This window comes from Ranitomeya variabilis, chromosome 1 (assembly GCF_051348905.1).
Source record: "Ranitomeya variabilis isolate aRanVar5 chromosome 1, aRanVar5.hap1, whole genome shotgun sequence".
NCBI classification, from domain to species: Eukaryota; Metazoa; Chordata; class Amphibia; order Anura; family Dendrobatidae; genus Ranitomeya; species Ranitomeya variabilis.
Genome location: NC_135232.1, coordinates 16,942,605 through 16,967,396, shown reverse-complemented (window position 1 = coordinate 16,967,396; position 24,792 = coordinate 16,942,605). Strand labels below are relative to the sequence as shown.

The following is a 24,792-nucleotide window of genomic DNA, read 5'->3' as shown; positions in this document are numbered from 1 at the left end:
GGTGCCCATTGGGTGCTATGTTGTCATCCTCATTAGTGAATATATAAATATATATATATATATACGCATTTATAACGCTGTTAACCCTTTTGTGTCCTCCATCCACCGGTATGGACGTTTCGATGACATTCTCATCATCTGGGAGGACATTGTGTTGTCCATACCACTGTGTCGTATACATTAGTGCAATCATTGCCATCTTACTCTTACCCATAATGTGCAGCGTCTTCCATAGCCTTTTTGGGCATTCTCTTGATGGAGACGTTGATACGACACGTATTCACATTACTATCTACAGAAATCCGATAGTTGGGATTTCTATACTACCTGCACTGATCTCTCATCTTAGACATGTCATTCATAATTTACCTGCTGGTGAATACATTAGAGCTAAACGAATATGGAATGAGACACCTCACAACGATGATTTTACTGCTGAGAGAAAAACACGTGATTCATACTAAGTTAAACACATCGATTCCAAATATGAACTCCGAACTAGACTGATAAGTCTTGTGAGATAGCGCTTGCCGCATGTGTTGGGGGACTCTCGCTTAGCAACAGGACTCAGCCACACAGGCAAGTTTTTTCTCACAAAATCAGTCCATGTGGTTTATTATGGCATCATAAATCTGGTTATGCACAGTTCATGGTAAACTTCATAGAACACAATAGGCACCAACCGGTGACATTAACTTGCAGCTTTAACTCAGATACTTTATATACGGCTTTAACTCACAGTTTAGCCACTACACCTGCCAACCCTCCTTGACTAGTTCCTGGGGGTGTCCGTATGCCGTATTAATGTCTCTAGTCATACAGCGCACACGACATTGATTCATAGTCTCTAAACACGCTGGACTTCACTTCATCCAGTTACTGTGGGAGACCACCCAGTTCATTACTGACCCTCGGTCAGTGCACACAGTTCCTCATACTCTGGGTTACCTTCCAGGAGCTGATGCGGCCCAGCCCATAGACGCCTCCACGCTGACCGACCACGATGGCGTGGGGCGCGCGTCCCCCGGGGACGCAATACAGACCCTTTATACCGCAGAGGGGGACCTGTGCCTACTCGAACTAGGGGAGGGCAGAGACGGGTTCTGTGGCAGCTGAGCATGTGGGCAAGGAAATAGACATGTAGGACTTGATTATACCACACAACTTCAGGTTATAGAGAAAGTAAAGTTTACTAAAGTAAAGTCACACAGTGCATAAATCAAACATAGTAACATAGTTAGTAAGGCCGAAAAAAGCCATTTGTCCATCCAGTTCAGCCTATATTCCATCATAATAAATCCCCAGATCTACGTCCTTCTACAGAACCTAATAATTGTAAGATACAATATTGTTCTGCTCCAGGAAGACATCCAGGCCTCTCTTGAACCCCTCGACTGAGTTCGCCATCACCACCTCCTCAGGCAAGCAATTCCAGATTCTCACTGCCCTAACAGTAAAGAATCCTCTTCTATGTTGGTGGAAAAACCTTCTCTCCTCCAGACGCAAAGAATGCCCCCTTGTGCCCGTCACCTTCCTTGGTATAAACAGATCCTCAGTGAGATATTTGTATTGTCCCCTTATATACTTATACATGGTTATTAGATCGCCCCTCAGCCGTCTTTTTTCTAGACTAAATAATCCTAATTTCGCTAATCTATCTGGGTATTGTAGTTCTCCCATCCCCTTTATTAACTTTGTTGCCCTCCTTTGTACTCTCTCTAGTTCCATTATATCCTTCCTGAGCACCGGTGCCCAAAACTGGACACAGTACTCCATGTGCGGTCTAACTAGGGATTTGTACAGAGGCAGTATAATGCTCTCATCATGTGTATCCAGACCTCTTTTAATGCACCCCATGATCCTGTTTGCCTTGGCAGCTGCTGCCTGGCACTGGCTGCTCCAGGTAAGTTTATCATTAACTAGGATCCCCAAGTCCTTCTCCCTGTCAGATTTACCCAGTGGTTTCCCGTTCAGTGTGTAATGGTGACATTGATTCCTTCTTCCCATGTGTATAACCTTACATTTATCATTGTTAAACCTCATCTGCCACCTTTCAGCCCAAGTTTCCAATTTATCCAGATCCATCTGTAGCAGAATACTATCTTCTCTTGTATTAACTGCTTTACATAGTTTTGTATCATCTGCAAATATCAATATTTTACTGTGTAAACCTTCTACCAGATCATTAATGAATATGTTGAAGAGAACAGGTCCCAATACCGACCCCTGCGGTACCCCACTGGTCACAGCGACCCAGTTAGAGACTATACCATTTATAACCACCCTCTGCTTTCTATCACTAAGCCAGTTACTAACCCATTTACACACATTTTCCCCCAGACCCAGCATTCTCATTTTGTGTACCAACCTCTTGTGCGGCACGGTATCAAACGCTTTGGAAAAATCGAGATATACCGCGTCCAATGACTCACCGTGGTCGAGCCTATAGCTTACCTCTTCATAAAAACTGATTAGATTGGTTTGACAGGAGCGATTCCTCATAAACCCATGCTGATATGGCGTTACACAGTTATTCTCATTGAGATAATCCAGAATGACATCCTTCAGAAACCCTTCACATATTTTACCAACAGTAGAGGTTAGACTTACTGGCCTATAATTTCCAGGTTCACTTTTAGAGCCCTTTTTGAATATTGGCACCACATTTGCTATGCGCCAGTCCTGCGGAACAGACCCCGTCGCTATAGAGTCCCTAAAAATAAGAAATAATGGTTTATCTATTACATTACTTAGTGCTCTTAGTACTCGTGGGTGTATGCCATCCGGACCCGGAGATTTATCTATTTTAATCTTATTTAGCCGGTTTCGCACCTCTTCTTGGGTTAGATTGGTGACCCTTAATATAGGGTTTTCATTGTTTCTTGGGATTTCACCTAGCATTTCATTTTCCACCGTGAATACCGTGGAGAAGAAGGTGTTTAATATGTTAGCCTTTTCCTCGTCATCTACAACCATTCTTTCCTCACTATTTTTTAAGGGGCCTACATTTTCAGTTTTTATTCTTTTACTATTGATATAGTTGAAGAACAGTTTGGGATTAGTTTCACTCTCCTTAGCAATGTGCTTCGCTGTTTCCTTTTTGGCAGCTTTAATTAGTTTTTTAGATAAAGTATTTTTCTCCCTATAGTTTTTTAGAGCTTCAGTGGTGCCATCCTGCTTTAGTAGTGCAAATGCTTTCTTTTTACTGTTAATTGCCCCTCTTACTTCTTTGTTTAGCCACATTGGGTTTTTCCTATTTCTAGTCCTTTTATTCCCACAAGGTATAAACCGCTTACAGTGCCTATTTACATAATAATGTCAGGCTCTCGATTCTACACCTCCCAGATGGGTACCACCCAGTGGACCCCAAGGCACCAACGGATCACAGAGGCATACATAGGCGAGATATCAGTACACATGCAGGACATCAGGGTGCAGACAGGACATCTAGACACAGGCAGGGCATCAGGACATCAGGAATACCGGATAGACATCTGGGACACTGACATGGCAGCCCAGGTCGTCGGCTAGGACACTGGTGTGGCAGCCCAGGGCATCAGTTACATCAAGACATCAGACACAGGAAGGACATCAGGGAACACGGTCATCAGGACGCAGGCAGGACATCAGGGTACAGACAGGACATCAGGGTACAGACAGGACATCAGGGTACAGACAGGACATCTGGACCCAGGGTCACCGGCAGACATCAGACAGGAGTCGTTCGGTTCCGGACATCCGACACGACCTACAGGCACCACCACAGCCATCAGGCTCCAAGCTCCAAAGAGCGGTCATCAGTGGAAGCTGACCTAGGCATCAGACCTAGGAAGGAACTCAAGCGTGGTGCCAGATCCGCAGGTTTGCTGGACCTGCAAGGAGTTAGCATCGCATGGTAGTCAGAGCACAGAGTAGTAGATGCCCAGCAGAAACACCGGTTACAAAAACCTCAAAGTCACTGGGTGCGAGACTCCAAACGCAGAGGGATTCCAGGAACATAACACAGCAGACACAGTTCAGACAGGGTCAGGTACAGGACAGGTACAGGATCAAGGATTCAGGCCTGGATATACCGCCTCCAGGACAGGCGCCAGAACAGGACAAAACAGGAATAAAGGCAAGGACTTTGGTACCAAAACATAGACAGGAGAGGTGCAGGAACACAAACGCACGTAGCAAAGTTCAGGAGCTTTGTGAGTAGTTCTGGCCCTGCCTATAGAGCAGGGGAACTTTATATAGGAGCTGCCCCTCAGCAATTGGTTGGGGACAGCCTTTCAAGTACACACACTAACCCTGATAAAAGCAGGGGAGGTGTGGCCGTGCATGCCCTTAGCACAAACAGAAACCATTACAGCACAATCAGTGCAGGAACTGTGGCTTAGGATACCTGGCAGCGACTGCACACCCAGACACACATAGAAAGTCATGCACCAGCTGCAAATGACCTCGCAACCTGCGGACAGCTTCCACAGCGGCAACCAGGGACCGCACATGCGGATGGTCATGCAGCAGAGCAAAGACCTAACCACCCATGTGCGGCTACGCAGTGGAGCAGGGAACTCAGAAGGCTCCATACAGGCAACAGCCAACAGTATCCCAGCTCAATTGGGGGGGAAGGAGCAAAGGGTTAAAGCAATGCATTGTCACGCCGAAAACCAGACACAGACAGAACGGCGTGACACTGCCTACCTGGGATCACCATCCCAGACAATGCCTTGCTCACTTAAGTCGCCTAACAGTCCAGAGCCTCAGACGGGCTGTAGCTCCCCCAGTGTAGTGCCTTTGCAGATTCTGCATCCACTCCATCCCAGGTGCTCTTCACAAATCCTACTCCCAGGACTTTCAACTCGGGTTGTGCTATTCAGGAGGTCCTACTCCCAGGACGTCTAACACAGGCCACTCCCCTGGGACCATCCAACACACAAGTCTCTAAGTGCGCTTAACAGAGATCTAATCCTACTCCCAGGATCTCCAAACACACAGATCTTCAGATCCACGGCCTCAGTGCACTATTCAGGGATTCAGTCCACACTCAGGACCTCCCAACACGTAAGCCGTCCAGGACCATACAGTCTCCATTACAGAGACCACTCTGGTCCATACGCAGGTGTAGGGGACAGGGACCTGGTGAGCTGTGCAGACGGGTGGAACCATTGTTGCCGGGAGTCGGGGTTCCGGGGGACGGATTTGAGGGGCGCATGGGAAGCCAGGCTCATGTGACAGGAGGCAGAGTGACGCAGGGAGAGGAGAGGATAAAAAGCAAAACGCGCGAAAGCAGGGGCAGAGAAGCGCGGGAAATCTCTGAGGAGAGGAAACTGCAGCGCAGTTGTGTGTGTGCAGGCCGCAGTGAGACTCGCTGGAAGCAGGGGGAAAACGTGCAACAGACACTGCGGGCAATTACCAGAGCCCCCAAAAAGAGGCGCATTCGTCGTCAGTGACCCCCCAGGCAGAGGAGTAGTGCTGATCAGCTCAGGGACAGTATTACCGCGCTCCCCGGGAGCATCTTGCCACCGAGTGCTCCGGACCCTCCTGGGTTTTTCTTAGCTGTGACTGATACTGATAATTCTGCTAATTCTCCTCAAAAAGACTCCTCTCTGGACGTGGAAACTGTTACCCTGGATCAACGTCCGCCTGCGGGAGGTAACGCAGCACCGCAAAAGACATTCTGGACTCGAATCTACACCTGGGCTCGACGTCGGAGGATACCGCCTTCCCTCACCACTAGGACTACGTCGCTGACGGAGCCTCACCACCGGGACTACATCGCTGAAGCAGCACTGATAAGTGAACGTTGTTGACTTTACCTTAGTAGGGGAGGTACTAGTAAGGCGCTGCCGCGTTCTTCGGGTATAGTTCAGGCCTCCTATATAGTAGATAGGATTTACTGTGATATTGTAGACTTGTACTTAAGTTCCCTGCGTGGAAAACTGTTGTTATCTTTTTGGTTGGAAGTTAAAAGAAAAGTTAAAAACGCTGTTTGCTTTCTGGCTCCCATTTGTCCCTGCATCCTTCTTTATCTGCGGTCTCTACATTTGGCGTAGTCGGCAGGATGCAGGATCCAAAGAGGGAGCCAGAAGATACGGAGGATGGGGCTGGGCCGAGAGCGTCTCTCTCATTGGGGGCCATGTTGAATAACCTGCCCAAGTTTAATGGGAGCAACATGTTGTTGTGGAGTTGGACTGAAAGGATGCGGGGGCTGCTGAGGATGCATCCTATGACCCCGGCCCTGGAAGCAGAGGTGGCCATTATGGCCTTAGACGGAGAGGCCCGAGATTCAGTGATGTTGAGACCCCCCACAGAGCGGAATACTTTTACCGGGGTGTTAAATGTGTTAGAGGGGACGCACGGGGATCCCACCGACGTGGGAGAGCTGCGGGCCCGGTTGTTTGGACGGCGACAAAAAGAAGGCGAGACTGTCACTCAGTACATGAATGCTCTGCAAGAGCTAAACATTGCAATCGTGCGGAAAGATGGTATGGGGATGGGACATGTTGACGTGACCCTGCGCAACCAACTGGTGACGGGACTGCGAGATGAGTTGACCAAACAGGCTCTACGTGAACGAGTGCGGGTCGACCCGCGCCTGACTTTCTCCGACATAGGCAATGAGGCCCGCACCCGGGAGCAAGAGAGGGGGGTGACGGTCCTGACAGGAGAGACTCGGGTTATCCAGACCGCTGCACCAGGAGGGGGTGAGCCGTCGTGGGTTCAGGAGATGCGGCAGGAGCTCAAACAAATCAGAGACGAACTGGCTGAAGTTAAAAAGAATGCGCGAAGCCCAAGGGAGCTACCCCGGGGGCAAGGGTCTGGGAGTCCAGCTCGTGGCGCTCGTCCAAGATATTATCCGGTCCCCGGTGCTTGCTATGGTTGCGGGGAGGCAGGACATTTCGCACGGGAGTGCCCCCGGAGAGGGAGGGCCTCGTCCCGTCAGGCGTTAAACTAGAGGGCTCCGAGCTAAGGGGACGACGCTCGGAGCCAGAGTCCCCGCGGATGGGTGGTGAAAGTCCCGGAAATTTGGTTGCCAGCTGCCCCCTGGTTTGGGCAGAGTTTGAAGGGCGGGCTGTCCGTTGTCTGGTGTACACCGGGTCCCAAGTCACGACTATGCCCGAGGCTTATTTTAGAAAACACTTTCCTTTGACAGTCAGACCCCAATGGGGTCCCGTAATTCGGTTACAGGCCGCCAATCAGCTGCCCATCCCAGTGGAAGGGGTCACCTGGATGCAAATATCTTTATGTGGGAAGGACCTGGGCCGCCGGGGGGTTGTGTTAACACGGGGAGATCCCGGCCCACAACATACTGTGACCTTGGGGATGAACGTATTGAAAGATTTTGGCAGTTTTCTGTTAGGGGAGACTACGCAAGAGACACTCAATCAGTGGGGGACCAGTACACCTAAGGGCTCCGTGTTCAGACAGTTAGTGAGGGAAGTCCGGGTACAAGAGACCTGTCAGGAGGGAGACATACTAGGGAGAGTAATTACTTCCCCGACAGCAAAGGTGACGTTCCCCCCAGGACAGACTGTTATATCCCTGCCCATACGAGCTCGCATCCCTCTAGAAGGAGTACAAGTACAGATTGAGCCCACCTTTACATCCCCTTTGCCCACAGGACTGCTGGTGGCCCGATCCCTGGCTACTGTTAAAAATGGGGCCGTACCAGTGCGATGTGTGAATGTGGACGAACACGATGTCGTGCTACGGGTCCGAAGTGAGATGGCCAAAGTGTTACGACCTTTAGAAGTGATGCCCCCTCCAGATAATTTGCAGTTAACGGTGGATTCCCCTGATCCCTGGATGGTCAGTGTCCGGTCTACGCAGGATCCTGAGCCAATAGCGTTTCGAAAGGGTCAAACTATTCTGGAGCACATACGGACGGAATTGTCGGGCCTGGATCCATCACAGATCTCACAAGTGCAGCGACTCCTTGGACATTATGCTAAAGTGTTCGCACAACATGAAGATGATTTTGGCTGTACCACGGCCATCGAACATGGAATTCCGACCGGAGATACAGTGCCCATCAGGGAGCGGTACAGACAGATTCCCCCGCAGATGTACCAGGAAGTAAAGACGTTGTTAGGCCAGATGCTACAAAAGGGAGTGATCCGCGAGAGTCAGAGCCCGTGGGCTGCCCCGATCGTGCTGGTGCGGAAAAAGGACGGCACGCTCCGGTTCTGTGTGGACTATCGTAAGCTAAATGCATGCACCGTCCGAGACTCTTATCCACTTCCCCGTATCGAGGACTCTCTCCGTGCTGGGTCGGGCCAAATATTTTTCCACCTTAGACCTAGCCAGCGGATACTGGCAGGTCCCGATGACAGAAGCAGATCGTCCTAAGACAGCGTTTATCCTTCCCATGGGACTATTCGAGTTCAATCGAATGCCGTTTGGGCTGGCCAACGCTCCAGGCACCTTCCAACGATTAATGGAGCGGTGTCTGGGGGATTTGAACTTCGAGGCCACTCTCATTTATCTGGATGACATCATCATCTATGCTCCAACATTCGAGGAACATCTGTGCCGACTGGAGCAGGTACTAGACCGGTTGCTGAAATACGGGCTTAAGGTGAAGCCCCAGAAGTGTCACTTGTTCCGGGAACAGATCGAGTACCTGGGGCATGTGGTGTCCGCCGAAGGAGTCCGGCCATCGCAGGAGAAGATTGCCGCAATCCAGGAGTGGCCCACACCGGAGACCGCCAAGGATGTACGGGCGTTCTTGGGCCTCGCTGGGTACTACCGGCGCTTCGTGAAGAACTTTGCTCGCCGTTCTCCCCATGTACAAGTCCTGCTGAAAGGAAGCTCCCCCAAGGAACGGGGAAAGAAGATACAATGGCAGGAGCCACAAGAAGCAGCGTTCCGGGACTTGAAGACAGCTCTCATGGAGCCGCCGGTGTTGGCTTATGCGGACTTTTCGCAACCGTTCATCCTACACACCGACGGCAGCTCTCAGGGATTGGGGGCTGTGTTGTCTCAGGTTCAGGATGGGCGGGAGAGAGTGATCGCCTATGCGAGTCGGTCTCTTCATGACTCTGAGTTGAACCCGGACAATTACAGTTCTTTCAAGGTGGAGCTGCTAGCCGTGGTGTGGGCTATGACGGAGCGGTTCGCTGAGTACCTGGCCGGTTCCGAGGTGCTGATACGCACGGATAACAACCCATTGGCACATCTGGAAAATGCGAAATTGGGTGCCCTGGAACAGCGCTGGGTAGCCCGGATGGCCAAGTACAGATACCGTATCCTCTACAAGCGAGGAGCGGAGAATGTTCATGCTGACGCGTTATCTCGTCTGCGGAAGAACCCCCCAAGAAATAACCGAGATGAGGAGCTGGAGGGAGAAGAAATCCCCTACGCCATCGGGGGCGCTGCTCGGACGGCTGTGAGCCGGGAACAGACCGGGAACGGAACGGCTACAGGACTGTTGGTTCAGAGTCGGGACGAATGGATACGGCTGCAACAGGAAGACCAGGAACTAGCTCCATTGCGACAGTGGATAACGAATGGTCTATTGCCCGTGAGAACCCCTGGACAAACTCTCCCGTCAGACCTGAACCTTCTTCTGCGGCAGTGGGAGCGCCTAACTCTTCAGGACGGGCTCTTATGCCACTTAACCATGGCTCAGGCAGATTCCGAGCCGACCTGGCAGATGGTCTTACCAGGGCCCGTGGTGGCCGCAGTTGCTAAAGAAGCTCATGAGTCCGGGGCACACTTCGGAGTGAAGAGGACGTTTAAGTGGCTGCAAACTCGGTTCTATCATCCTCGGCTGCTTGCGGAAGTACAAACTGCCTGTAGACAATGTCGACAATGTGAGCTAACCAAGTCACCGGAGGAAAGGGCGCCTGTGCAGAGCATCACGACGTCTGCCCCTTTTGAAGTATTAATGATAGACTACATTACCATTGGAGCAGCGCATCAAGGCTACAAACACTGCCTCGTTATGGTAGATCATTTTTCAAAATTCGCGGTAGTCACCCCTACCCGTGATCAGACAGCTGAGTCGGCGGCGAGCGCTATCTGTAAGAACTTTATTCAAGTTTACGGCTGTCCGAGGCGAATACATTCGGATCAAGGCGCCTGTTTCTTGGGCAAAGTCATGGAAGAGCTGCATCGCCTCTACGGCATTGATAAGTCACGCACCACACCGTATCACCCCCAGGGAAATGGGGCTTGTGAGCGGTTTAACCGGACTTTGCTTCAAATGCTGTGTGCGCTAGAACAAGATCAGAAGGCCCGCTGGCCGGAGTATGTGTCTGACCTAGTGTGGGTCTACAACAATAGAGTTCATCAAGTCACAGGACGCACCCCGTATGAAGTGGTCTTTGGGCGCCCAGGAAAAGGCATGACAGATCTGGAACTGTCTTCGGAGGAAGAAGGCCCCCGAACAGGGATGGCTTCGTGGGTGCGTGATCATCGGCATCGGCTGCAGACCTTACACCGACTGGTACACACTCGAATTCGGGAAGTGGAGCATCGGAGCACCCCTACAGCAAAACCCCCAGAGTTCCGGCCAGGTGATCGAGTACTCGTTCGAGAGCAAAGACCGCAAAACAAGTTAGACCCCATCGTTGGGAAAAAACACCCTATCGGGTGCTTCGCCGTATAGACCCGCATGGACCTGTATATGAAGTGCAGTCTGAGGCCCCCGGAAGTACAGGTACTCGCATTCTTCATCGCAACATGCTCCGGTTGTGTCGCTCTGTTGACTCGGACACCCCGGAATCCGCAATCAGGGAAGAGCCACCTACGACTGAGTCCCCCAACAACCATTGGTGGGATGAAGAAGATGATGAAGAAGAAGAACGGCGTCAAAATACTCCCCCTATCTCGACTACTACACTACCCCTGACCAGTCACCCTTCCGCTGACGACATTCCCCCAACACCCCCTACACAAGGACCCGAGCCACGACGTTCTGAACGTTCTACTGCCGGTAGACCCCCAACTCGCTACAGTCCTGACTTACACACTAGACAGACCCAAGTGTGGAACAACCCGTCAGGTGGGCGACCTGTCAGTGCGAAGGCCTCGCCCGGGGACTGGCGAGCATACAGGGTGGGGGAATGTAGGGGACAGGGACCTGGTGAGCTGTGCAGACGGGTGGAACCATTGTTGCCGGGAGTCGGGGTTCCGGGGGACGGATTTGAGGGGCGCATGGGAAGCCAGGCTCATGTGACAGGAGGCAGAGTGACGCAGGGAGAGGAGAGGATAAAAAGCAAAACGCGCGAAAGCAGGGGCAAAGAGGCGCGGGAAATCTCTGAGGAGAGGAAACTGCAGCGCAGTTGTGTGTGCAGGCCGCAGTGAGACTCGCTGGAAGCAGGGGGAAAACGTGCAACAGACACTGCGGGCAATTACCAGAGCCCCCAAAAAGAGGCGCATTCGTCGTCAGCGACCCCCCAGGCAGAGGGGTAGTGCTGATCAGTGACAGTATTACCGCGCTCCCCGGGAGCATCTTGCCACCGAGTGCTCCGGGCCCTCCTGGGTTTTTCTTAGCTGTGACTGATACTGATAATTCTGCTAATTCTCCTCAAAAAGACTCCTCTCTGGACGTGGAAACTGTTACCCCGGATCAACGTCCGCCTGCGGGAGGTAACGCAGCACCGCAAAAGACATTCTGGACTCGAATCTACACCTGGGCTCGACGTCGGAGGATACCGCCTTCCCTCACCACTAGGACTACGTCGCTGACGGAGCCTCACCACCGGGACTACATCGCTGAAGCAGCACTGATAAGTGAACGTTGTTGACTTTACATTAGTAGGGGAGGTACTAGTAAGGCGCTGCCGCGTTCTTCGGGTATAGTTCAGGCCTCCTATATAGTAGATAGGATTTACTGTGATATTGTAGACTTGTACTTAAGTTCCCTGCGTGGAAAACTGTTGTTATCTTTTTGGTTGGAAGTTAAAAGAAAAGTTAAAAACGCTGTTTGCTTTCTGGCTCCCATTTGTCCCTGCATCCTTCTTTATCTGCGGTCTCTACACAGGAACCACTACAGACTCCATTGCAGAGTCCACTACAGACCATGTGACCCACACCCTTGTCACATTATGTAGTTGTAACCACTCCCATAGATGGGAGTTGTGTGTGGCTAGTCCAACCCGCCCAGCTCTCGAACTAGCCCCATAAGCCTCCCTTGACTATTATACAAACATTTGTGGGACTACAGGTCCCAGAACAACAATACATCAGGCTTACAGCGCAGACTCCCTCTGTGACACACATCGGCCATTTACAATTCTGTCAGTCACTGTTTCACCATCATTATAACCACAGATACGCCTCCATGCATATCCTGAGGAGCACACACAGCGCCCCCTATCTGCAACAGGGGTCACTGCATCACAGTCTAGATGTCAAGTTATACATGCCAAGCTCATTCACTTATAATATTAATGCATTATATACTGGAAATATTTTAAAGGACTCAAGACAGGGCTATCGGCTGACGGTAACTCTATAAGGCTTCACAGTTCAATAAAGTATTATAGTTTTGAACCTTTAGATGGAGAGACGCAAATGTGTTCACAATCCGGACAATTTCTGTTACTTATTGTATTTTTCGGACTATAAAACGCACTTTTTTCCCAAAAGTTTTTTTTTGTGGAAAATGGGGGTGTGTCTTATAGTCAGAATACACTTACAAGTAGTGTGGCAGAAGATGGGCGATTCTGCGGTGGTCTGATACTACAGGGCGATGATCACACTCCCTTCCCAGGCCGGTGCGGCAGGTTTGGTGGTGCTCTGTGATGCAGGGGGGCTCCGCCGGCATTTTGTGAAAACCCGAAGCCCCCCCGCAAATCCATTACTGCGATGCAGAGGCCTCCGGGAAAACGGCCGCCGGGGGCGCCGCATGCTCAGATTGAGATCTCAGCAATGAGATCTCGTCCCGAGATCTTGGGAGAGTTTGAAAGCTGTCTTGTTGCACAAGACCCTTGTGTAGCGAAAAACCATCTATTCCATTGGCTCTACTGGTGGAATGAAAGACCCAGGTTTCTATGAAGTTCATTTTGAAAATGTTCAAATACTCAGAACATAAATGGAAAATTTGTGCTGACCTGAAAGTGGTAGCACTGCTGCTGGGCCTACAGTTAGGGTACACAAAGCAAGTGTTTCTTGTGCCTGTGGTTGTGATAATCGAAAATCTTTAAATAATATAATCTTTACATAATGAGACCGTGGCCTCTCAGTCGAGTCGAGCATAAACAACTTGTCTGCCGAATGTCATTGAAAACGCATTTATTACATTCCCATTTTGACCTTTATCCACCCAATTTGGAACACGGAAGTGAAGAACACGGAGAGAGATTCCATAAAGATATTTCTACAATGTAGAACAGATATCAAGGCCGCTGGAATCCCATCATGGTGGGCACTACTGATGGATTTTGCAATGAGCATCTATGACCTCTCACAAGCGCAGAAGCAGAGGCCTGAGGCACTTGTTACCGCACTGCGCCTGGGTCAAGTAACACTTTTCAACTGGAAAACGAGATTTTTTTGAAATTGTGTTATTCCATTACATTTTCAAATACTGTTTACTTTGAAAACCTTGAAGATCTGATAATTATTGGAGTAAAACTCCTTCTGTACAAAATTATTCAATGCTTTCCATGTGCTTCATTCATTTAGACAGACTTGTGCATAACAACATTTCCTGACGTGTTCCAACAATTCCGACTTTGGACACGTGATTTTTGCCCCGTAGCAGACGAAAAAAATGTTTGTTCTTTCTCGTGCAGTGTAATGATACGTATGATCATGAATGTGACAACACAGATCAGAGGTTCACCCAACATCACTGTTCTGGCACCCTCAACTTTGTGCTTAAGAAAAGTGAGTTGACAGCTAAACTCTTTCCTATCGATGCCTTGAGGTAGACGCAGGGGGTCCTTACAACTTTTATTAATAGGATAGTGTAAAACTATAAGAAAAAATGAAAGTACTCAGTACAAGGCATACAACATATCTAAATACACAGCATTATGTATTGTACAGGACATTCACAGTGTAACTGCACAACATGGCGGTAGTCAGGGCCGGACTGGCCATAGGGCACTTCTGGCAAATGCCAGAAGGGCCGGTGCCAGTGGTGGGCCGCTCAATCCGCCGCCCCCGCCGTCGCATTCAACTATACCGGCGTATAGACGCCGGTACAGTTGAATGCAATGATGGAGGAGAGAGCGTCTACAGACGCTCCTCTCTCATCATTCCCTGCTCTGCCTCTGACACTGCGGGTGCGCGATGACGTCATATCATCGCACACCTGCTGTGTCCCGGGCAGACTGCAGCTGCTGAGACAGGAGCAGGAACCAGGAAGCAACGCGGGGCACGAGGAGAGGTGAGGAGAGTTGTTTTTTTTTTCTGGACTGTGGGGCCATTCTCGGAGGAGGTGAGGGGAGGAAGAGAAGAGATGTGGGCTGTATATAGTTCTCTGTGGGCTGTGCTCTGTGCCGTATACTACTGTGTGCTCTGTGCTATATATAGTACTCTGGGCTGTGCTCTGTGCTGTATACTACTGTGGGCTGTATATAGTTCTCTGTGGGCTGTGCTCTGTGCTGTATACTACTGTGGGCTGTATATAGTTCTCTGTGGGCTGTGCTCTGTGCTGTATACTGCTGTGGGCTGTATATAGTTCTCTGTGGGCTGTGCTCTGTGCTGTATACTGCTGTGGGCTGTATATAGTTCTCTGTGGGCTGTGCTCTGTGCTGTATACTGCTGTGGGCTGTATATAGTTCTCTGTGGGCTGTGCTCTGTGCTGTATACTACTGTGGGCTGTATATAGTTCTCTGTGGGCTGTGCTCTGTGCTGTATACTGCTGTGGGCTGTATATAGTTCTCTGTGGGCTGTGCTCTGTGCTGTATACTGCTGTGGGCTGTATATAGTTCTCTGTGGGCTGTGCTCTGTGCTGTATACTACTGTGGGCTGTATATAGTACTCTGTGGGCTGTGCTCTGTGCTGTATACTGCTGTGGGCTGTATATAGCTCTCTGTGGGCTGTGCTCTGTGCTGTATACAGTTCTCTGTGGGCTGTGCTCTGTGCTGTATACTGCTGTGGGCTGTATATAGTTCTCTGTGGGCTGTGCTCTGTGCTGTATACTACTGTGGGCTGTATATAGTTATCTGTGGGCTGTGCTCTGTGCTGTATACTGCTGTGGGCTGTATATAGTTCTCTGTGGGCTGTGCTCTGTGCTGTATACTGCTGTGGGCTGTATATAGTACTCTGTGGGCTGTGCTCTGTGCTGTATACTACTGTGTGCTCTGTGCTATATATAGTTCTCTGTGGGCTGTGCTCTGTGCTGTATACTGCTGTGGGCTGTATATAGCTCTCTGTGGGCTGTGCTCTGTGCTGTATACTACTGTGGGCTGTATATAGCTCTCTGTGGGCTGTGCTCTGTGCTATATATAGTACTCTGTGGGCTGTGCTCTGTGCTGTATACTACTGTGTGCTATATATAGTTCTCTGGGCTGTGCTCTGTGCTGTATACTACTGTGTGCTCTGTGCTATATATAGTACTCTGTGGGCTGTGCTCTGTGCTGTATACTACTGTGTGCTATATATAGTTCTCTGGGCTGTGCTCTGTGCTGTATACTACTGTGGGCTGTATATAGTACTCTGTGGGCTGTGCTCTGTGCTGTATACTACTGTGCTATATATAGTTCTCTCTGGGCTGTGCTCTGTGCTGTATACCACTGTGGGCTGTATATAGTTATCTGTGGGCTGTGCTCTGTGCTGTATACTACTGTGGGCTGTATATAGCTCTCTCTGGGCTGTGCTCTGTGCTGTATACTGCTGTGGGCTGTATATAGCTCTCTGTGGGCTGTGCTCTGTGCTGTATACTGCTGTGGGCTGTATATAGTTCTCTGTGGGCTGTGCTCTGTGCTGTATACTGCTGTGGGCTGTATATAGTTCTCTGTGGGCTGTGCTCTGTGCTGTATACTACTGTGGGCTGTATATAGCTCTCTGTGGGCTGTGCTCTGTGCTGTATACTGCTGTGGGCTGTATATAGTTCTCTGTGGGCTGTGCTCTGTGCTGTATACTGCTGTGGGCTGTATATAGTTCTCTGTGGGCTGTGCTCTGTGCTGTATACTGCTGTGGGCTGTATATAGTTCTCTGTGGGCTGTGCTCTGTGCTGTATACTGCTGTGGGCTGTATATAGTACTCTGTGGGCTGTGCTCTGTGCTGTATACTACTGTGTGCTCTGTGCTATATATAGTTCTCTGTGGGCTGTGCTCTGTGCTGTATACTGCTGTGGGCTGTATATAGTACTCTGTGGGCTGTGCTCTGTGCTGTATACTGTGGGCTGTATATAGTACTCTGTGGGCTGTGCTCTGTGCTGTATACTGTGGGCTGTATATAGTTCTCTGTGGGCTGTGCTCTGTGCTGTATACTACTGTGGGCTGTATATAGTTCTCTGTGGGCTGTGCTCTGTGCTGTATACTACTGTGGGCTGTATATAGTACTCTGTGGGCTGTGCTCTGTGCTGTATACTGCTGTGGGCTGTATATAGCTCTCTGTGGGCTGTGCTCTGTGCTGTATACTACTGTGGGCTGTATATAGCTCTCTGTGGGCTGTGCTCTGTGCTATATATAGTACTCTGTGGGCTGTGCTCTGTGCTGTATACTACTGTGTGCTATATATAGTTCTCTGGGCTGTGCTCTGTGCTGTATACTACTGTGTGCTCTGTGCTATATATAGTACTCTGTGGGCTGTGCTCTGTGCTGTATACTACTGTGTGCTATATATAGTTCTCTGGGCTGTGCTCTGTGCTGTATACTACTGTGGGCTGTATATAGTACTCTGTGGGCTGTGCTCTGTGCTGTATACTACTGTGGGCTGTATATAGTACTCTGTGGGCTGTGCTCTGTGCTGTAGTCTGCTGTGGGCTGTATATAGTTCTCTGTGGGCTGTGCTCTGTGCTGTATACCACTGTGGGCTGTATATAGTTCTCTGTGGGCTGTGCTCTGTGCTGTATACTGCTGTGGGCTGTATATAGTTATCTGTGGGCTGTGCTCTGTGCTGTATACTACTGTGGGCTGTATATAGCTCTCTCTGGGCTGTGCTCTGTGCTGTATACTGCTGTGGGCTGTATATAGTTCTCTGTGGGCTGTGCTCTGTGCTGTATACTACTGTGGGCTGTATATAGTTCTCTGGGCTGTGCTCTGTGCTGTATACTACTGTGGGCTGTATATAGTTCTCTGTGGGCTGTGCTCTGTGCTGTATACTACTGTGGGCTGTATATAGTTCTCTGTGGGCTGTGCTCTGTGCTGTATACTACTGTGGGCTGTATATAGTACTCTGTGGGCTGTGCTCTGTGCTGTATACTACTGTGGGCTGTATATAGTTCTCTGTGGGCTGTGCTCTGTGCTGTATACTACTGTGGGCTGTATATAGTACTCTGTGGGCTGTGCTCTGTGCTGTATACTACTGTGGGCTGTATATAGTACTCTGTGGGCTGTGCTCTGTGCTGTATACTACTGTGGGCTGTATATAGTACTCTGTGGGCTGTGCTCTGTGCTGTATACTACTGTGGGCTGTATATAGTACTCTGTGGGCTGTGCTCTGTGCTGTATACTGCTGTGGGCTGTATATAGCTCTCTGTGGGCTGTGCTCTGTGCTGTATACTACTGTGGGCTGTATATAGCTCTCTGTGGGCTGTGCTCTGTGCTGTATACTACTGTGTGCTCTGTGCTATATATAGTACTCTGTGGGCTGTGCTCTGTGCTGTATACTACTGTGTGCTATATATAGTTCTCTGGGCTGTGCTCTGTGCTGTATACTACTGTGGGCTGTATATAGTACTCTGTGGGCTGTGCTCTGTGCTGTATACTACTGTGGGCTGTATATAGTTATCTGTGGGCTGTGCTGTATACTACTGTGTGCTGTATATAGTTCTCTGTGGGCTGTGCTCTGTGCTGTATATAGTTATCTGTGGGCTGTGCTCTGTGCTGTATACTACTGTGGGCTGTATATAGTTCTCTGGGCTGTGCTCTGTGCTGTATATAGTTCTCTGTGGGCTGTGCTCTGTGCTGTATACTACTGTGGGCTGTATATAGTTCTCTGTGGGCTGTGCTCTGTGCTGTATACTACTGTGGGCTGTATATAGTTCTCTGTGGGCTGTGCTGTATACTACTGTGTGCTGTATATAGTTCTCTGTGGGCTGTGCTGTATATAGTACTCTGTGGGCTGTGCTGTATATAGTACTCTGTGGGCTGTGCTGTGTATAGTACTCTGTGGGCTGTGCTGTATATAGTACTCTGTGGGCTGTGCTGTATATAGTACTCTCTGGGCTGTGCTGTATATAGTACTCTCTGGGCTGTGCTGTATATAGTACTCTCTGGGCTGTGCTTTATATAGTACTCTGGGCTGTGCTGTATATAGTACTCTGGGCTGTGCTTTATATAGTTCTCTGTGGGCTGTGCTGTATATAGTACTCTGTGGGCTGTGCTGTATATAGTACTCTGTGGGCTGTGCTGTATATAGTACTCTGGGCTGTGCTGTATATAGTACTCTGGGCTGTGCTTTATATAGTTCTCTGTGGGCTGTGCTGTATATAGTTCTCTGTGGGCTGTGCTGTATATAGTTCTTTGTGGGCTGTGCTGTATATATTACTTTGTGGGCTGTGCTGTATATATTACTTTGTGGGCTGTGCTGTATATATTACTCTGTGGGCTGTGCTGTATACTACTGTGTGGACTGTGCTGTATACTTCTACGTGGGCTGTGCTGTATACTACTGTGTGGTCTGTGCTGTATACTACTGTGTGGTCTGTGCTGAATACTGCTGTGTGGGCTGTGTTATCTACTACGCGAGCTGTGCTATAGTATGCAGGCTGTGCTGTATACTATGCGGTTTGTGCTATATAATATGCGGGCTTTGCTATATACTATGGGGAGTATATTATATTCTATGGGGGAGGCCATGTTATGTACTATGTGGCTGTGTTATATACTATGGGGGGCTGCATTATATTCTATGGGGGGCTACATTATATATTATGGGGAGGTGGGCTGTATTATATTCTATGGGGGTTACATACTCTGGGGTGGCTGCATTATACTCTGTGGGGTGGCTGCATTATACTCTGGGGTGGCTGCATTATACTCTGGGGTGGCTGCATTATACTCTGGGGTGGCTGCATTATACTATATGTGGGCTGCATTATACTGTATCGAGGACTATGGGGAATACGTTATACTATATGAAGAACTATGGGGTGCATTATACTATGGGAAGTGAATTGTACTACATGGATGACTGTGGCGGTGCATTATACTATATGGAGCACTATGAGGATTGTATTATGCTATATGGAGGACTATGAGGATTGTATTATGCTATATGGAGGACTATGAGGAGTGTATTATACTATGTGGAGGACTGAGCAGTGTATTTTAATATATGGAGGACTATAGGGAGTGTATTATACTATATGGAGGACTATGGAGCACATTATAATATATGGAGGACTATGGGGTGTATTTTACTAAACAAGTAAAATGCTGCATATTCGGATTGTTTTTGCTGGAACAAAAAGCCTTGTTGTCAGCAGCACATTGCCAGTGTAAACTGTAGATGTGCTGCTGAAAACATGATACTGTATGGTGATCTATTAGTGATCGTTCTGTCTCATCATTATTCCTCAGCTGGTGGAAAGAGGCCGGGAAACAAGCGTTGAACAACTTCAGTATTGTCGATCAAACTCGTTTAGCGGCCTGAACTCAGCGCACGTAAATACAACAGAAAGGCTTCTGTGTGATGTGCAATATGTTAGCATTTGGGGACCCATTTTAAACTTTGCCTAGGGCCCCACTTTGCCTAAAACCGGCCCTGCCTACAAGTGTACAAAGATATTATACAGTCACCATGTGACAAGTGGGCCTGTGTAACTTCAAATGCCAGGGCTGAATTTTAGTCCCAGTCCGGCCCTGGCGGTAGTATAAACATCTGTAATATCAAAAGACTACTTTGATATAAAACATAGAAGTAGCTACAAAATACAATTTGGTGAGCTCTAACAAGGGGAAAATAACTCCTCGACTGTGATATGTAATCAACCAAATAGGCTGAAAATCAGGGAGTGATAATCAGCATATACTGCAGTATCCATGAGGCCAAAATGGCTACTGGAGAAGACGGAGGCAAGGCTAATGCAGAGACTGATGGGAAACTACGGAAGCCTTGATGAGCCTTAAAGATTAAACTGCACAGTAAGCAATGAAACAGAAAGTAAACTGTAATGAGAACATTGTTAATAGATGGCGATGTTGGATAAGTTATCACAATACACCACAGTTCAATACAAAGCATAGCAAAACTCTTTATAAAGGCCTGACAGTCACATCCTAAATACGGCAAAAATCAAAGCCGATACTAAAACCAGAGATAATTATCTGGTGATAAGAAATAAAAACCTGCATCAGTCTAGAGATAAATCCAATACTGGCTGCAGGGAAGATTTCTATAATATAGTGAATATTATCAGAGAACATTTACCTATTTTATACACTGACGAGGATCTAGCAGAGATTGTGAGACCTGGTTGTTCCTTCATTGCTGAGAGGGACGTTATTATCGGTAACATCATTTCTCCTAGTTTATATCTCTACAAGAAAGTCAGCCGACACCTGGGAGACAAATACCAAAGGTTTCATTGTAATAGACCTAAATGTGGTTTGTGCAAGTGTGTGCCCAGAGCAAAAATGCATCATCTACTAAACAGAATAATATAATATTGGACGTCTCATTAGTTGTAGCTCCACACGTCACTGACATCATACAGTGTGAAGCTTGTCCTCTGCAATATGTGGGGTGCACGGTTAGAACCTTAAGTCTCCACATTGGGGACACATTAGGGACGTTCTCAGCCCCACAACACGTAATACATCTGCAGCATCACACAACGTTTCACACAACCCCAAAATAAAGTGAGATGAAATGTAATAATCTCCATAATATATAAAGTATTTTTATTGAAAAAAAATCACTCACATATATAACACGGATAAAAATAACCCAAGACACAATACAGGACAAGAAGAAAAAGGGGGAAAAGATCCAGGCACCACGAGTCATAAAAAACCTCTCATAGCAAAAATATAATAGCACAGAGCACAAAATAGATGAATATGTTTATGTCCAAAAGACAGGTTATAAATATCAACCAAAGATGTAGGCAGTTTCATATAGAAAAATGATATGTAAGTTAACAAATGTGCATCTGCTTTCCCTTGGATATAAAGTGCAGTGAAAGAACGATGCTTACCCGTGTGGGAGAGAGGGAATATGAGACATTGTGTGTTCCGTAGCCCCGACGCACGTTTCACGTGATGGGCTACTCGGGGGGCTGCTTTTGCCCTAACTCTAAGCTCCCATGAAGTGTCTCACATAAATTAATTTACAGGGGCAGACAACATAATACACCACATGGGCAGTGCTACATGTGATGTAGCACATAATCTGGTAGTCCCTACTTCCATCCGCTGAAGTGAAAGATGTGGCACGAACAATGTTACGACATGCCACACAGGACCCACAAGGATAGCAACCCCATTTGTTTGCGAGCCTCAAAACGATTTGGGGGTTAGCCACATAGTGGATCTTCACCAACAAATCTTTAAGATTTCTAGCTCTCCTTGCCGTGAGAAGTGGATGTCGGGAACAATGTGTTTAAAGGTTGGTTCTGAACATCACATGGTTACCCCTTGTCAAAGGGACGCACAATTAACACACTGTGTGAACTGAACGATTCAGAAGACTGTTGCGTCCAAACTGGATAAATATAAACACCTGTTCTACGCTAAATACATACAATCATATAGAAAACAGCGAATATTGAACAATAACTATAACAATCTTTATTGATATTTAAAAACATACATACAAAATTAAAAAAGGTAGCCAAAAAATGCTAGCAGTTGAGACAAATAGATGTAAAGTGGCGCCACCACGGAGCTGGTAGTATTAGGAGTGTAATAATATAGTAGTATTCATACTACACAGTGTTCCCCTATCGCTGGAACAATTCTAAAGAAAGACAAAAAGGCACTATTGATTTATACAATCAGTTACAAGTCTATCAGACCATATTGGCGTGCCCATATTACAAAAATCTAGAAACATAGATCAATGACGACATATTGAACACTGGACAAAGAGTGGAGATAGTAACAATAAGGAGTACAAACTTACCAATGCCCTAGTGATGGTGCCACTGCCCCTACGCACGTTTCGGTGGCATGCCTTCGTCAGGGGGAGTGCACTGTTCTGAGCACTGCCCAGTGTTTCTGTAAAATCTGACTAATAGACCTCCATTGGTTATTATAAGTCAAGATAAATCTCAACGGTGGGTCCTTCTTACCTCTGGATGGTGCTCTACAGAGTAATTGATCTCGTGGTGCCTTCCTGGCACGAAAGTAGCAGTGCCTTATGCTCCTATTGCTGTATCCATGATCCTGGAACCTCCTAAATAGGTCAAGGGCCAGGCCCTCAAAGATCCCATCCAAAGAACAAATCCTCTTCATCCTCAAAAATAGTCCAATTGGGACAGCTTGTATGGTTGATGATATATGCGCAGAGGTTGCATGTAATAATGCATTGACCGACATTTCTTTACCGAAAACATCGGTCTGAATTGTCCCCATAGTATCAATCAAAATCTTTACCCCTTCATGACCCAGCCTATTTTGACCTTAAATAAATAAGGCAGCACACTGAGGCGCTAAAACATGCAAACATGAAAATTTTAAATTTGTGTTAATTTGCCTTCTGACTGAGCACTCCGCCTCTTAGCCGCAGGTGTTTTAATCGCAGCAGGTCCAGTACCCCTCCACAGAGAGAGAGAATTTTAGTCTAAGAAGAGGTTTCACAGGTACCCATTCAGATGAAGACGTTTATTCTCAGCGAGGAAAGTTTAGGACCTGGTATACGAGAGATGCCCTAATGTGGCTACCAGGTACACATAAATTGGCCAATTTATGCACTAAACGCTCTCATTTTTTCATATTTCTAGTGCAGTAATGCAGTTCAATTTTCATGTTTGCATGTTTTAGCGCTACAGTGTGCTGCCTTATTTATTTGACTGTATATGAGTTGGTGACTCTAGGTTCAGCACCTGTTCACACTTAGTCTATGTTTGGATGTGATGGTCAGTTTTTTGAAATTTGTATTCATTTGCCTTCTGACTGAGCAAATCAGTCCGCACTGAGCACTCCGCCTCTTAGCCGCAGGTGTTTTAACCCCTTAAGCCCCGAGGGTGGTTTGCACGTTAATGACCAGGCAAATTTTTACAGTTCTGACCACTGTCCCTTTATGAGGTTATAACTCTGGAACGCTTCAACAGATCTTAGCGATTCTGACATTGTTTTCTCGGGACATATTGTACTTCATGATAGTGGTAAAATGTATTCGATATAACTTGCGTTTATTTGTGAAAAAAACAGAAATTTGGCAAAAATGTTGAAAATTTCACAATTTTCCAACTTTGAATTTTTATGCCCTTAAATCACAGAGATTTGTCACGCAAAATACTTAATAAGTAACATTTCCCACATGTCTACTTTACATCAGCACCATTTTGGAACCAAAATTTTTTTTTGTTAGGGAGTTATAAGGGTTAAAAGTTGACCAGAAATTTCTCATTTTTACAACACCATTTTTTTTTTTTAGGGACCACATCTCATTTGAAGTCATTTTGAGGGGTCTATATGATAGAAAATACCCAAGTGTGACACCATTCTAAAAACTGCACTCCTCAAGGTGCTAAAAACCACATTCAAGAAGTTTATTAACCCTTCAGGTGTCTCACAGGAATTTTTGGAATGTTTAAATAAAAATGAACATTTAACTTTTTTTCACACAAAATTTATTTCAGCTCCAATTTGTTTTATTTTACCAAGGGTAACAGGAGAAAATGGACCCCAAAAGTTGTTGTACAATTTGTCCTGAGTACGCTGATACCCCATATGTGGGGGTAAACCACTGTTTGGGCGCAGGGCAGAGCTCGGAAGGGAAGGAGCGCCATTTTACTTTTCAATGCAAAATTGACTGGAATTGAGATGGGACACCATGTCGCGTTTGGAGAGCCCCTGATGTGCCTAAACATTAAAACCCCCCACAAGTGACACCATTTTGGAAAGTAGACCCCCTAAGGAACTTATCTAGATGTGTTTTGAGAGCTTTGAACCCCCAAGTGTTTCACTACAGTTTATAACGCAGAGCCGTGAAAATAAAAATTCTTTTTTTCACAAAAATTATTTTTTAGCCCCCAGTTTTGTATTTTCACAAGGGTATCAGGATAAATTGGACCCGAATAGTTGTTGTCCAATTTGTCCTGAGTACGCTGATACCCCATATGTGGGGGGAACCACTGTTTGGGCGCATGGCAGAGCTCGGAAGGGAAGGAGCGCCATTTGGAATGCAGACAGATGGATTGGTCTGCAGGTGTCACATTGCATTTGCAGAGCCCCTGATGTACCCAAACAGTAGAAACCCCCCACAAGTGACCCCATATTGGAAACTAGACCTTTCAAGGAACTTATCTAGATGTGTTGTGAGAACTTTGAACCCCCAATTGTTTCACTACAGTTTACAACGCAGAGCCGTGAAAATAAAAAATCCTTTTTTTTCCCACAAAAATGATTTTTAGCCCCCCCAATTTTTTTTCCCAAGGATAACAAGAGAACTTGGACCCCAAAAGTTGTTGTCCAATTTGTCCCGAGTACACTGATACCCCATATGTTGGGGTAAACCCCTGTTTGGGCGCTCGGGAGAGCTCGGAAGGGAAGGAGCACTGTTTTACTT

At 47.5% G+C, this 24,792-nt stretch overlaps 1 protein-coding gene across 1 annotated transcript in view; it reads right to left on the bottom strand.

The window, feature by feature from the left end:
* LOC143793497 (uncharacterized) overlaps positions 1–24,792 on the bottom strand; it is a 300,046-nt gene that overhangs the window by 149,634 nt on the left and 125,620 nt on the right. The window lies entirely within an intron of this gene.